This window comes from Paramisgurnus dabryanus, chromosome 17, assembly GCF_030506205.2.
Source record: "Paramisgurnus dabryanus chromosome 17, PD_genome_1.1, whole genome shotgun sequence".
Taxonomy (NCBI): Eukaryota; Metazoa; Chordata; class Actinopteri; order Cypriniformes; family Cobitidae; genus Paramisgurnus; species Paramisgurnus dabryanus.
In genome coordinates, this window is record NC_133353.1 from 21598128 (window position 1) to 21613499 (window position 15372).

General features: G+C 40.8%; 1 long non-coding RNA gene across 1 annotated transcript; it reads right to left on the reverse strand.

Moving 5' to 3' along the window:
• Positions 1 to 361: 361 nt before the first annotated feature.
• On the reverse strand, positions 362 to 1321 carry LOC135778212 (uncharacterized). Its single transcript, XR_010544440.1, has 3 exons — positions 1261 to 1321; positions 620 to 827; positions 362 to 496 (listed from the first exon to the last, which is right to left on the reverse strand). It is a non-coding gene; the product is annotated as an uncharacterized lncRNA (long non-coding RNA).
• Positions 1322 to 15372: the final 14051 nt, after the last annotated feature.

Below are 15372 nucleotides of genomic sequence, written 5' to 3' on the forward strand. Positions count from 1 at the left end.
TAGTGTTTTTGTATTATCTGTTATTGTTGTTTTACCCCCTCATGGGTTTTTGTTTTCTTGTTTTCATTAAAGTCATCAGTGTTTTCTCCATCTCTGTCTGCGCTTGGGTTCTTAGCCAGCAAACCCTGACACATGTGACTTTGAAGTGGTCAAGGAGTTTTTGTGTAGAAGTGCAGGGAACCTACAGCACTGTGTTCTCTCGCAGCACAGTAATACACAGCACTGTCATTTGCTAAAATGTTTTCTAATTTCAGAAAACCTTTGCTAGCTCCATTCCCTGACAGTTCAATTTTCTTTGGAAAGCTTAACTCTATGTTGGGAGTTTGTCTGTATAGATATCCCATATACTGTAATTCGCCACTGAGAAGCTGCTTGTACCAGATAATGGTATTAAAGCTTGAACTGCTGTGTGAACACTGGAAAACAACAGATTCTGTGTGGATTTGGCATAGTACGTCGGGTGGGTCCTGTGTGACACTGGAACTCACTGACAAGCCTGTTAAGAGATGAAGGTATTGAGCAATACTGCTAAAGAACACTTAACCTTTCAATAGCATATTTTCGTGATTGACTTTATCACGTTGGCTGTTTTAAATAAATCAACTTGATAAATTCTTACCTGGGAGAAAAAAGAACAAGATTGTGCTCAGATGTCTGATCATGTTTAATCTAAATGTACAGAAGTAGATTAGAGATCCACCCTCTACTCCGATATAACCTGAATGTATTTGGATGATTGTTTGAATCATGTAAGAAAGGAAATTATATCATAACTTCATGAGTGTCTGCCCCCTGGTGTGTAAATGATGGTATCAGCAAATTTCTTCCTGAGGTAAAACAAAACATTATAAATGAAAATGTAAAGAAAGGTATACAAAGTATTATATACTGTAAGCCTTATGTAGTCTGAATGCTTTAGTTAAATATTGAAGTTTTATGTATGCTACATTGTCAGAAATACATCCCTAACTGTCGCAGGTGCGTTGCGCCTTCACACGTTTGTACCTAAAGAGTTTATAATAATACCTCAGTGGTACATATTGGTATAAAATATATCTGTATAAAATATATCTGTACATAAATGTTTCATATTAGGACATTTTCTAATATGGCCCAATTACAGCTAAGGACCATTTTGACCACTTTTTATACGTGAAGAGCACCTATTACATTGCTAAAAACAATGTTGTTTTGTGTATTTGGTAAAATACAATGTGTTTGCGTGGTTTATGGTTAAAAAAACACATTATTTCCACGTACCTTACAATATTGTTGCTCATTGAATCCCCCCTTTCTCAAACGCACAGATTTTGTACAAAGCTCATAATTTTGAAAAGCGTTGTGTCCTCGATTGGCAAGTTAATCTGTATGTTGTGATTGGTCTGAATACCTGTGACGTCAGCCAGAAATGTGACGCTCCTAACCATGCTTTGAAGATAAGCTCACAATACAATGCTGACAGAAGACATACCGTCTTTACTACCTTATCAATAAAAATGCAGATGACCAAATCTGATCAAATTTGGAAAAAGTTAAGAAGAAACTACAGTTGTATCATTATATGGTGCATCACGCAACACAGTGCTTTGAAAGGTTGCTTTTATGCAGCTGTGTAATGTTGTTATTAGTTGCACTATTATTAAAGGAGGCTTTTTGTTTAATGGTAGGGAAGGAAGCACCACTGTGGTAATAGGCAGCACAATAGTACACAGCACTGTCTTCAGATTTTCTCAGCTCTATTACATGAAGTGTGGAATGTTTTTTTCCATGACCGCTCACATTAAAATGGTTCATAAATGGTCCTTCAACAGTTCTTTGTTCAAAGTACATATAACCAATGAGTTTCAGTTCTGTGTCTGATTGTGAACGCTGGTACCACTGTAAAGTGTTATAGTCAGTTATTTGATGGCGACAGGTAATTTCAGCTGAACTTCCAGGACTCCATAAAATTGCAGAAGGGGACTGCTCAACCTTACTAGACAACACAACACCTGTGAAGACAACAGCATGTAATGTAACTAATAGTGTCAAAGAACAATTAGGCTATATTAACGCTAAAGTTAAAAAATGTAAAGGATTGACATTATTATAGCATTACCTGTTAAAATAAGTACAGTAATGGAAAAAACAATATGTCCCTTCATGCTGATGTTGTGTGACAATGGATTGTAAAGATCAGATGTAAGCTTATAGGAGGAGACTCTGAATGGCATTGATGTTCATTTAGTCAGTGTGTGCTGAACACATGTAAATTAAGTTTTCCATTCTTGCTCGTGAACAGCTGGGGCGCCGCCCCCTATAGTTGGCCAGAAAGGAAAGCTACTTTAACATGTTACCAAAAAGTTAAATATATAGATCAAATTAATACAAAATAAACCTTTTAGCTGTACTATTTCACTGTGTGTGTCATGTTTGTGTGTCTGTGGCACACCCCAAATGAGTGTCTATGTAGGTCAGTAAAAAGGGTAAAAATGTGACCTGAGGCTGAGCTCTAATTGGCTGGTTTCGGATCCGCCTTGGGGCGCAGGACTGTGTGCCCCATATTCTCCCACTTATGTTGTAAGCGAATCAATATTGACCTCATGTGATTGGATCGTTCTCAGAGTGTCATAACCGCATTGCAGATTGTCGTTTAACTGATAGCTACAGTACTGATCAAAGGAAGCAAGTGAAATATCTCAAGATGAAGGAAAATATGATTTTATCCTTACAAAATCACCCTTCACAAGGCGTTTGGTTGAAGAATAAATAAAAGATAGCAGGATACCATGTACGTGAAGAGTTTAATTGTTTTCCCTGTTTGCTATTTTAAAGTATGAATGCATGATAGACTGCACAAAATTTTGTGGCACGTTTGAGCTGGCGTTGCATGGAGATCATGATGAGATCTTAGATAATCTGGTATATATCGTGGCTTGGTCTACTTTGTTGTTGTAACTTTTGTAAGTTTAAAAACGCACCCACAAGAAAACCACTGTGTGTAAGGGAACTTCAAGAACTGCACAGAATGAGCTGTTAGAATGTACGTTGTCCATTGTGAGGGAAAACATGTGCTTCTGCTATTGCTATTGAAGCAAAAATAAACGCACTGGCCTGTCATTAGGCAACTCTAGTGTCTGTGTGTGTTTTTGTGTGTTCGGTCGCGTTAACAGAAAAGTCTTTGATGAAATTTTTTTTAGTCTCTTAAATTTTTTTTTTAAATCTCTCGCGATATTTTTATGTCATACACTCATGGGCATAATTTCCACTGGGGACGGGGGACATGTCCCCCCACTTTTCAAAATCCGATCATGCCCCCCCCCACTTTCAAAGTCGTTTGTTTTGATTTTTTAACCGCACGTTGTCTTCGCCAAGAAAGAACAGGGCCGAGCAGAACAAGGAAGAGTCTGCCTGTGTCAACAGGGCGCCATAAGGGGGGATGCTTAGGACAATTCCAAAGGCCATAAACTTTTGATGTCCCCAGCCATGAACTGTTCCTCATGCGCAACCCCCTTAGCTGGCCCCTCACTCCCTCACTCTGAAAAGTAGTATAGCTATAGTACCCTACATATTCTGGTAATTAACATGTTTACTTCATTTATTACACTCTGCCAATTATCCATCAACAGACGAATGACAACTGAAGTATTAGGCTAAAGTGATAAGCTAATACAGCAATACGATTAAATAACTTTTACAATGGATATAAATTTAACATGTTTATTTTGCCTTGTAAAATAAATATTAACTCATTCTCCACCAGCCTTTTTTTTAACACTCTGGGGTCACTCCGCAAAGAGACTTAAATTACTCTGCTGATTTTTGACATACAGATATGATCTATACATCATTTAAAACGTTAAAATGTCTATTTTTTTCTGTCCACCCCCAATACAAACAGAATGTTGTGCTTTTCGCAAAATTAAGAAAATAAACACACACACACAACAAGCTGGTAACTTTCCACTCTCAAACACAAACACCTCATTTTTACATAATAGCTCAGTGCATATATGAAACACACAATGTTTATAGAATAAAATGATTAATTAAAGAAATATAAAATGGAACAAAATCAATTTCCACAGTCCTTATTTGGACATCTTTGTAACTTTAACACTTTTAGCAATCAGCATGAAATGTAGGCAGTAAATATGTAAAACATAATTCTTCAACAACACAACACAACAATACTCCATTGTTCATGAATTGGTTAAATGCATTCATTAGTTAAACATACTAATTTTCACTTTCTCTAAATATAACATAGTTATAATGCAAACAACTTGTTTATTGAAACCATCTGTTCTGCGTGTTTTCCCTTCAGGGCTTTGTTATCAGCGTTTGCTGGTTTCTCCCCCAACCGAACACAGACAACTTTCTTGTACTCAGCACAGAAGGCATAATAGCACATATGAATTATAACATGACATACTGATTAATAAAACAACATAAAAATCCCACAATATCAATAACTAATTTTTGATCAAAAACGAAGTTATTAGTTTGTAGGGCAGTATAGATATATACAACCCCTGGCAAAAAGTATGGAATCATCCCTCTCAGATGATGTTCATTCAAATGTTTAATTGTGTAGAAAAAAAACCAAGTACATATATGCCACAAAACAATTTTTACTCAACAATCCAAACTTCTGGCTGTATAAAACACTTAAAAAAAAAACAAAGAAAGATAATTATAGTCAATTACAACTGTTTTTACAGATCAAACAGAGGAAAAAAATATGGAATCACACAAATCTGAGGAAAATTATATGGAATCACCAAATAAAAACACTACTAGTACTTTGTTGCACCACCTCTGACTTTTATAACAGCTTGAATTCTCTGAGGCATGGATTTAACTAATGACAAACAGTATACTTCATCTATCTGTCTCCAGCTTTGTCTTATTGCAGTTGCCAGATCAGCTTTGCAGGTTGGAGCCTTTTCGTGGACCATTTTCTTTAATTTCCACCACAGATTTTCAATTGGATTGAGGTCTGGACTATTTGCAGGCCATGCCATTGACATTATATGTCTTTCCTGTAGGAATGTTTTCACAGATTTTGCCCTATGGCACGATGCATTATCATCCTGAAAAATGATGCTACCATCACCAAACATCCTTTCAATTGATGGAATAAGAAAAGTGTCCAAAATCTCAACATAAACTTGTGCATTTATAGGAGATGTAATGACTGTCATCTCTCCCATTCCTTTACCTGACATACAACCCCATATCATTAATGATTGTGGAAATTTGCATGTTTTCTTCAGGCAGTTGTCTTTATAAATTTCATTGGAACGACACCAAACAAAAGTTCCAGCATCATCACCCTGCCCAATGCAGATTCTTGATTCATCACTGAATATAACTCTCATCCAGTCATCCACAGTCCAAGATTGTCTTTCTTTAGCCCACTGAAACCTTGTTTTTTTCTGTTTAGATGTTAATGATGGTTTTCGTTTGGCTTTTCTGTATGTAAATCCCATTTCTTTTAGGCGATTTCTTACAGTCCGGTCACAGACATTGACTCCACTTTCTTCCCATTTGTTCCTCATTTGTTTTGTTGTGCATTTTCTGTTTTCACAGCATATTGCTTTAAGTTTTCTGTCTTGGCGCTTTGATGTCTTTCTTGGTCTACCAGTACGCTTCCCTTTTACAACCTTTCCATTTGATTTGTACTTGGTCCAGATTTTAGACACAGCTGACTGGGAACAACCAACATCTTTTGCAACATTCCGTGAAGATTTACCTTCTTTCAGAAGTTTGATAATCCTCTCCTTTGTTTCAACTGACATCTCTCGTGTTGGAGCCATGGGTTATGTCAATCAGCTTGGTTCAACACATCACTAATGTGTGCAAGCACTCTTTTTTTAACTGCAGACTAATTAGCAGTTGTAATCAGATACAGGTGTTTGTTTTAGAAATGCAAAGTGCATGCTGATTCCATATAATTTTCCTCAGATTTGTGTGATTCCATATTTTTTTCCTCTGTTTGATCTGTAAAAACAGTTGTAATTGACTATAGTTATCTTTCTTTGTGTTTTTTTAAAGTGTTTTGTACAGTTAGAAGTTTGGATTGTTGAGTGAAAATTGTTTTGTGGCATATATGTACTTGGTTTTTTTTCTACACAATTAAACATTTGAATGAACATCATCTGAGAGGGATGATTCCATACTTTTTGCCAGGGGTTGTAGTCTATTGCAGGGTTCCCCAAATCTTATCCTGGAGGGTCGGAGCACTTCAGAGTTTAGGTCCAACCCTAATCAAACTTACCCACCTGTAGGGATTTAACACTCTGGGGTCGACGGTGGCGCGGGCGCCGCAAACTCTTTATTTTTCAATCACTCCGCAAAGAGGCTTAAATTACTCTGCTGATTTTTGACATACAGATATGATTTATACATCATTTAAAACGTTAAAGTGTCTAGTTTTTTTTCTGTCCACTCCCAATAAAAACAGAATGTTGTGCTTTTCGCAAAATTAAGAAAATAAACATGATGCACGTTCTGTTCTCTCTCCCTCAGTGAAGTCCTTTCAGAAACGCGTCAGAAAAATAAACTGTTACTTAACGAATACTTGTCGTAGAAACAAAAGATAAATGTCTACATAATGCTTGGAATGTCTCCTTTTAAATGATGTAAGTGATATTGAAAACAGATATTGTCATTCGGTGTAAACTGTATGAGAAGGAGGAGAAGTACCGTATTTCGCCAGTTACCTCATTATCTGTAATGAGATCGGATCGCCACACCCCCGCGCCATTGAAGTGAATGAGCAGAAACATCCATATGCATGACTCGTGCCTCCTGCAGTCAATGGATATGCAATCCACAATCCAGTCTCTCCATTCCTTGTTGTTCCATTAGATTGCACCAAACATGACATCTAAATCCTTATTTCCTTGCGTATGTGTGTCAGTATCTCCAGACGCGAGTGTTTTCTTTGTTCTTCCGTCAAACAGTTCACGCGATTGGAACGCACATACACAAACACGCGAGTCAGGAAACTCGACGCGCTTTTTGGTATTCTTATAAAATACGCGATTGCAAACAGTACAATCCTTATTTAGTTGCGTCTAAGCGCATATCTCCGCACAGCAAGTTTATTAAACACAGTATCACTCGCGTGTGCACACATTCACTGCATTCATGATCAACACGTGAGGTAATGGCGGCGGCTGTAAACAAACATTGATAAGTTTACCACGCGTGTCCCTTGTTGTGTTTCTACTATAATGATTACAAAAACACAAATAAGAGTCCAGACAACGATAGGCAGTTGTTCTTTTGAGCTTTTTACTGCACAAAAGTAAACCTCTCGCTGGCCAACCAAACACTAACCCTGGGTTGAAGTGTGTTCATTTTACGATGGCCAAACAGTATCTTTACCAGGATTAGGCTACCATGGATTTTAAAAGGTAACTTATACTTGTGAAATGAATAGAAAATATTTCAATAGAATATATATATAATGTGTGTGTGTGTGTATTTACATTATATTGAAAAGTAAACCTTATCATGGTTTTACTACAGAGGTAATTACATTCCTGTTGAACATCCCCACAAGGCTCATTATTCAATTCTTTTGTCTCTCAGCTGTCAATCACTGATTATTCAGGAGCTGTCCCGCCTCCACGCATACAGCCTCTCTCAAGCAAAAGTGTCTTAGAAATTGTAAATCAATATCTTGTTTTATGTGATTGAGTAGGCCATATGATTTTCACATCATTTTGAAGAAAAAACTCTAGACTACTAGATCCAGTTTGGAAAGTCTTGGGAAAACATGTTTAGAATGAGTTTTGTGGAGTTATATCAGTGACTTAAAAATTTTGCTTTTTCAAAAACCACGCATAAACATTTTTCTCTCAAAAATACAAACATGTACATACATGTTGATTATATGATATTGTAGCCCAGTTTGTGATGAACACAGTGTTATGAGACTTTTATCATTAATATGTTTTTAAGCAACTGAAAAAAGCACAAATGTCAGTGCATGTCAAAACTTCCCCAGGGCCCTAAAAACCCCTTAGACCCCAGAGGGTTAACCAATCGCTCACTCATTCCTCCATCAGCTAATGACTTCATGGAAAATATTGATAGACAACACATGTAGCAATTATATAACGAATTCAACGATCTCTGTGTGAAAATTGACTTCATGCTGCACTGCAAGAACTGACAGAGAGATGATGTCAAAGTACCGCGAGAACGGGTCAAAATTAAACTACTCCATAAGATTTCTTTAAGAGCTCTCACGGTCCTTTGACGTCATCCGACTGCGGCGCCGCATAAAGTCAATGACGCGGCTGACATATGACGCGGCTGACTGTTATCTGTTCTGCCCCAGCTTCTTTTATTTTTGTTTTGTGTGCCCGAGCTTCGTTTATAGTCTGGGGAGACGCACGCTATAAGTAAAAAAAACATGTCTGAGGAAAAGGTCAGCCGCTTCACTACAGTCACGTTACTTCACGAGGTTCACAACAGAGCCGGAAGAGAAGACAATGCTGATTTTCAATAACAATTCTTGTTATTTTTGGACCAAAATGTATTTTCGATGCCCACTGATGTCACATGGACTACTTTGATGATGTTTTATTACCTTTCTGAACATGGAAACCGTACATAGATTTTCAATAGAGGGGACAGAAAGCTCTTAGACTAAATCTAAGGTTAAAACATATTAAACTGTGTTCCGAAGATGAACGGAGGCATTCCGAGTTTAGAACGATATAAGGGTCTTTAATGACATTATTAAAGTCTTTAATGACATTATTGCCATTTTTGGGCGAACTATCCCTATTTAGTAGTTACGCTGTTCCCTTTGGGGGTGGGGGCGAAAACACAAGCCGCTTATACAGTATGTAAATATACACAGACAATGACGCACCCCCACTGCATGCTAGAATCTCTGGAAAAACAAGCCAATTTCAGTCGCAAAATGTAGGCTTTTAAATATAAAAAACTGCTATCTCGAACAATGAAAAGACTTCTTCGTGATCTCAACTAATAGATTCTGCAATAAAACGTAAATCACAAATTTTGAAAAAAAAACTTTGATTTATCTCGAAACATGTGCTGTCAAATTGTGTCACTGGTTTCCGTGATGGGTCACATATAAGTACAAAAAAGACGAGGAGCTGGCAACACTGCGAGACAGCTCTCTGTGGAACATTACATATTGATTTGAAATATTTTATTTGCTAATTTTAAACAAATGTTTACTTTCCATCCTATAATAAGACAACACATTCAATTGTTACAAACACACAATTTTGTTTAAAGGTGCCATTTTTCCTGTGTTTTTGAAGATTGGATTGTGCTTACGATGTGCAATATAATATGTGTTCATGATTTGTGTGAGTTATTTATCTCTATACCACTATTTTCACCGTGCTAAAAATGTGCTGATGTCTTCCTTGTTCTATGAAGTCCCTTTTTTAGAAATAGGTAATGAGTTCTAGTTGCGTAGTGGTCAAGTGTGTTGTGATTGGATATCAGCTTAGCGTCCAAAAAGATCACGCCATATTAAGGAAGCTGTCATAAGCAAAGGCCAAACAAAGGGGATTTGACTCTGGGATGAAAAGAACAGCATCTTGATGGCTTTTTCGTGGAAGAGCAACAATGTCACGCCCTATTCCTGTTGGCAGAGGTTAGTAAAAAATTCAAAATATTGTCATCATATAACTGGGAAGAAGAGAGCTGTAGTCCAAACCAGCCATTCTCTGTAGTACTTGAAATGCAAATTCTGCTAAAGAAAATAAATCTGTAGCATAATCGCTGAGCTTGTCAACATTTTGGCAAATGAGCTGGTCTGAACTGCTTTGATCAATTTCATAGACTCCAAGCCGAGGCACCCAACTGGCAGTTTTCACCAGTTCCCTCACAAAAAGTAGGACCATTTTTCACTCTTGATAACAGTACTCGCTATTTGCCCTAACTGTAGCTGTCCTTTGGTATATCTCAGTAATATATGCATACCATTTGTACATGAAGTGCCTTTAACTTGGACTTTATCTGTGACAACTGAGTTACACAAGGTGAGTTCAAAGTCTGCAACTGCTGTCCTTATGCTACCATCATAGTACTCTAGATGAAAGCGAGTTGAGTCTGAAACCTGAACCTGGGGTCTAAATAAACCTCGATGACACTGATAGGCTTGAAACAACTGATGTCTCTCAACAACAAACTTAGTCACATTTCTGAAGTTTTTACTTGACCAGATGCATCTTTTGAAACAGCTGTGCTTACTTTCAAACCGCATGGTCCAAGTATAAGTGGACCAAACTGTAAACTCAAGTCAACATAGTGAAGCAGATTATGGTGTTTAGGTCTAAGACTTACATGTGGGAACAACTCTTGCCTCATTTCCACATTCTCTTCGATCACTACCTTCATGTAAGCAATGTGAGAAACTGAAAGTATTGGTGCACAGACAAATTCAACTAACTCCCTCAGGAAAATTACCAGCTGCCAAACAGCATTGTCAGCATCTTCAGTTCTGTCATGCAGTAAAATAGGCAAAAACCTCAATAGCCACCTGCATGTCCTCCAAGCTTTACTCCCTTGCTGGGAATAGCATTTGGCTTGTTGTCGCTTTCACCAGGAAATGATTTGAGTCAGTCATTAAGTGACTCGTAACTGAACCATTTTGTTTTAATTAGTAACTGCAGACACATTGTCATGAAATTATCTACAACACCCTCAAACAGGTCGTGAGCTAGAAGGGGTGGCAGACCAGGCTGACACACATGGAAATGGGACAGTTTATTAAAAACACTGTTGTGTTTAATGCCCTGATGCATTGTTACTTCAGCGCGATTCCCAAAAAAGGCACAGACTCATTATAACTAGCAGGGTCTCTATAAGTGACAACTGTGAGAGGGTTACACTGAAATCCATGTTCTGTTATAAGGCAGTACCTACAGAAGTACTCAATTTTTTTCTGTAAACCCTCCAATCATGTAAGAGCCCTGGTTATCTCCTATTATGCTTCTGACAGTACCTGTATATATTACCCTCAAAGGATATGCCCTTTACCTCCAGCTCGCACAAATCTGACACAAGCTTACTAAAAATGTTGTCCACTCCAAAGTATTTACAGTTTTCTCTAGACATAGCAGTACCAACTGTATTTGATCAACAGCTGACCGGTTGTGTGGACAGAATTTTCCCAGAGTAAAGTAGACAGCTAAAATGTTGTGCTTTTGCTTGGCAGAACCAAAAGGATTATCTACCTCAAAAGCATCATGAAAAAACATTACCTTTAAAAAAATCTGGGTCGACTGCAAACATATCATTAGATCTAATGGCATGTCCATCAGAAACATCACATAGTGTACCATCTTCAACAAGACTATTAAAGCCTTGCTGAGCTGCAGCACCTTCTTTTAGCATTAATCTGAGGCTTTCCATTAGTGAAATGGGTAACACTTTATTTTGATAGTCCACTTTAGACATTTTACTAATTATAAGTAACTTTGCAACTACATATCAACTACCAATCTTTAGAGAATTAGTAGAATGTCTGCTTAATATCTACTTACACTTTATTGTGATGGTATCTCAACAGACATTCAACTGACTATAACTATCTTTGCAGGTGCATGTCAACTTATTCCACTAACCCAAACCTCTTCCCTAACCCCAACCATTACAGTCTACTAATACTCTAATTAAAGTTTGTTGACGTATAGTTGCAAATTATTGAAAGTTAGTTGACATGTAGTTGCAAAGTTATTTATAGTTAGTAGAATGTCTAAAGTGGACTATCAAAATAAAGTGTAACCGTGAAATGTATTGTACTTTCTCTTCTTCCCTCTGTCATTGTACCCAAGTGTGACCTTGTATTAATGGTATTAAGGGACCATGTTCATGAAAAGCTTCCTAGGGCTCTGCTCATATACATTTCTCCCAAGAAATTTTAATGTGTCTGTTGGAACTCCATAATGTCCAAGTTCTTGAGATAGCACATCTATTGTATTCTCCTGCTGAATGTCCTGAAGAGTTTTAATCTCATTTGCTATCCCTGTAATTGTGGAGGCTTGGACTAAGTAAAACAGAGCTAGATTATCTGTGTAGGCATATTGCACTTTATCACTTTCAACTTCTTTACTTTGGTTTAAATCTGTCCCATTAATGTCGTCATGAACATTCTCTGCAACATGTGCTCTTTCACCGGAACAAGACTTTTCTGCAAACTCACACAGAGGAACAGGCGTTATGTGGGTGATATTCCATCCTCTATGACAGGGGTGGGCATTCCTGGTCCTGGAGGGCCACTGTCCTGCAAAGTTTTGCTCCAACCCTAATCAAACACAACTGAATGTAATTTCCAAGCAATCCTGCAGCCATTAATTAGATTTGCAGGTGCGTTTGATTAGGGTTGGAGCTAAACTTTGCAGGACAGTGGCCCTCCAGGACCAGGAATGCCCACCCCTGCTCTATGATTTCTAGAAATGCAAGAAGAAAATCTTTGAATATCCATCAAAGGGGCAAGCAACACTCAGAGCCTCCTGTATATGGCCACTGAAGTGAGAGATAAGCCTTTAACATTTGAATATTTTCTACTGCAAAAATTAAATGAACACTTTAACTGAACAGACACACTCTACAAGTTTCTACTCTACAAGAAAATATACAATGTCATGGTTTACAAAGGATGGCTGCAGGAGCTGTGGCCGCATGAAAGGCTGCAGGAGCTGTGGTTGTGGCAGCGTGGACGGCTGCAGGAGCTGTGGCCGCGTGGAATGCAGCAGGAGCTGTGGTTGTGGCCGTGTGGACGGCTGCAAGAGCTGTGGCTGTGGCAGCGTGGACGGCTGCAGGAGCTGTGGCTGTGGCAGCGTGGACGGCTGCAGGAGCTGTGGCTGTGGCAGCATGGACGACAATTGAAAATAAGGGAAATTTCCTGAAACCTTACAACCCCCCCCCCATTACTATACAAGGAAATCGATGGGTATACTGCAAACAATGACTAAAAAGTATTTTTAGTACAATCTACAAGTTTCTACTCTACAAGAAAATATACAATGTCATGGTTTACGAAGGACGGCTGCAGGAGCTGTGGTCGCGTGGACGGCTGCAGGAGCTGTGACTGTAGCCGGGTGGACGGCTGCAGGAGCTGTGGCTAGACAGACTGCCATGGCTGTAGAAGGCAGATCTCCAATACCAGCCTGTCTATTAATGTCACGGTCTTGTCAGACATCTGTGCTAGATGTAGGTCTGAGTGCATCTGACAGGACCGTGACAGTATTATGTTCTGTGTGGGGACATGTGGAATCACATTGTGTGTGTGGCTTCCACATGTTCCCAGTGTCTTGTTGCTGTCGTGATCTTGCCAGACCTTAGTATAGGTTCAGGTCTATGTTCTGAGGGCAAGGTCAGGGCAGCATTGTGTTTATGTGGGAATACGTGTGTTTTCACATCATATATGTGTGACACGTGTTCCCAGTGTCTTGTCACTTTTACCCTACTCCCTTATGTACTCGTGTCTTACGTGATTAATTATGTTCACCTGTTCCCCATTGATGTGCTGTCTTTATAATGCCCTCGCGTCCTCTGTGTTGTGCGCGTGCGTTGTCAAATGTTGAATGTCAGAGTTTCCTCGTTTCCCGTGTGCTCTGTTTTCAAGTTCCTGGTTTGTTCCTGTTTAGTTTGTGTCCCATCACAGTGTTGAGTTTATATTCTGTTTTACCCCCACGTGGGTGTTTCTGTTCTGTTTATTAAATATATAGTTTATTTTTGATACATCCTTGCGTTTGGGTTCTCTCTTAGTTTTCTTTATTCGGTGTTAAACACACCGTGACATAACGCACGCGCCTAACTGAACCCAGCGAGGATGTTTGCTGGCAGCCGCCTGGCCATTCGGGGAAGAGGTTCCCGTCCCGCATACGAGTCGGGTTACGAGTTTTATGACCCACTCGTATGCGGACCCGAAACCAACGCCAGGCGGACACATACCGGACCTGCTGGATCTCGCCTGACTCCATCCAGCCCGAGGGGCATTAGGACCGGGGCGATCAGGCTGGAGAGGTCGTCTTCCGTCTCCCCGACACCGGAGATAATTTCTGCGTCCGGTTCCCAGCTTGCACTCCCTGCCTCTGGACGGAGGAAGAAGAGGAGGAAGAGCGCTTTGGAACCGGCACAGCTGGAGGGTCACCCGCCGGTGCAGCCGGAGACTCGTCACACGCCGGTGCAGCCGGAGACTCGTCACACGCCGGTGCAGCCGGAGACTCGTCACACGCCGGTGCAGCCGGAGACTCGTCACACGCCGGTGCAGCCGGAGACACGTCACCCGCCGGTGCAGCCGGAGACACGTCACCCGCCGGTGCAGCCGGAGACACGTCACCCGCCGGTGCAGCCGGAGACACGTCACCCGCCGGTGCAGCCGGAGACACGTCACCCGCCGGTGCAGCCGGGGACACGTCACCCGCCGGTGCAGCCGGGGACACGTCACCCGCCGGTGCAGCCGGGGACACGTCACCCGCCGGTGCAGCCGGGGACACGTCACCCGCCGGTGCAGCCGGGGACACGTCACCCGCCGGTGCAGCCGGGGACACGTCACCCGCCGGTGCAGCCGGGGACACGTCACCCGCCGGTGCAGCCGGGGACACGTCACCCGCCGGTGCAGCCGGGGACACGTCACCCGCCGGTGCAGCCGGGGACACGTCACCCGCCGGTGCAGCCGGGGACACGTCACCCGCCGGTGCAGCCGGAGACACGTCACCCGCCGGTGCAGCCGGAGACACGTCAGCCGCCTGCGCAGCCGCAGGCGGAACCCGGACCACGTCACCCCTCTGCGTTTAAGCAGAGGTTTGGGACTCATTCTTTTCCTCACCATGGACATTTTGTTTCCCCTGTTATTGCCCCACCACCCCTTCATGATGTTTTATTTTTGTTAAATCACCCCAATCCGTTTGTGACTTATGTTTGTCTACCATTGTTGTTTATTGTTATGTTGTCGTGGGTGTTGTCTATTGTACAGTCTCTCGTTCCTCGTGTTTGATGTGTTTTTTGTCTTCATGGCGTCTGGTATCCGCCTTTAAAGAGGGGGGTACTGTCACGGTCTTGTCAGACATCTGTGCTAGATGTAGGTCTGAGTGCATCTGACAGGACCGTGACAGTATTATGTTCTGTGTGGGGACATGTGGAATCACATTGTGTGTGTGGCTTCCACATGTTCCCGGTGTCTTGTTGCTGTCGTGATCTTGCCAGACCTTAGTATAGGTTCAGGTCTATGTTCGGAGGGCAAGGTCAGGGCAGCATTGTGTTTATGTGGGAATACGTGTGTTTTCACATCATATATGTGTGACACGTGTTCCCAGTGTCTTGTCACTTTTACCCTACTCCCTTATGTACTCGTGTCTTACGTGATTAATTATGTTC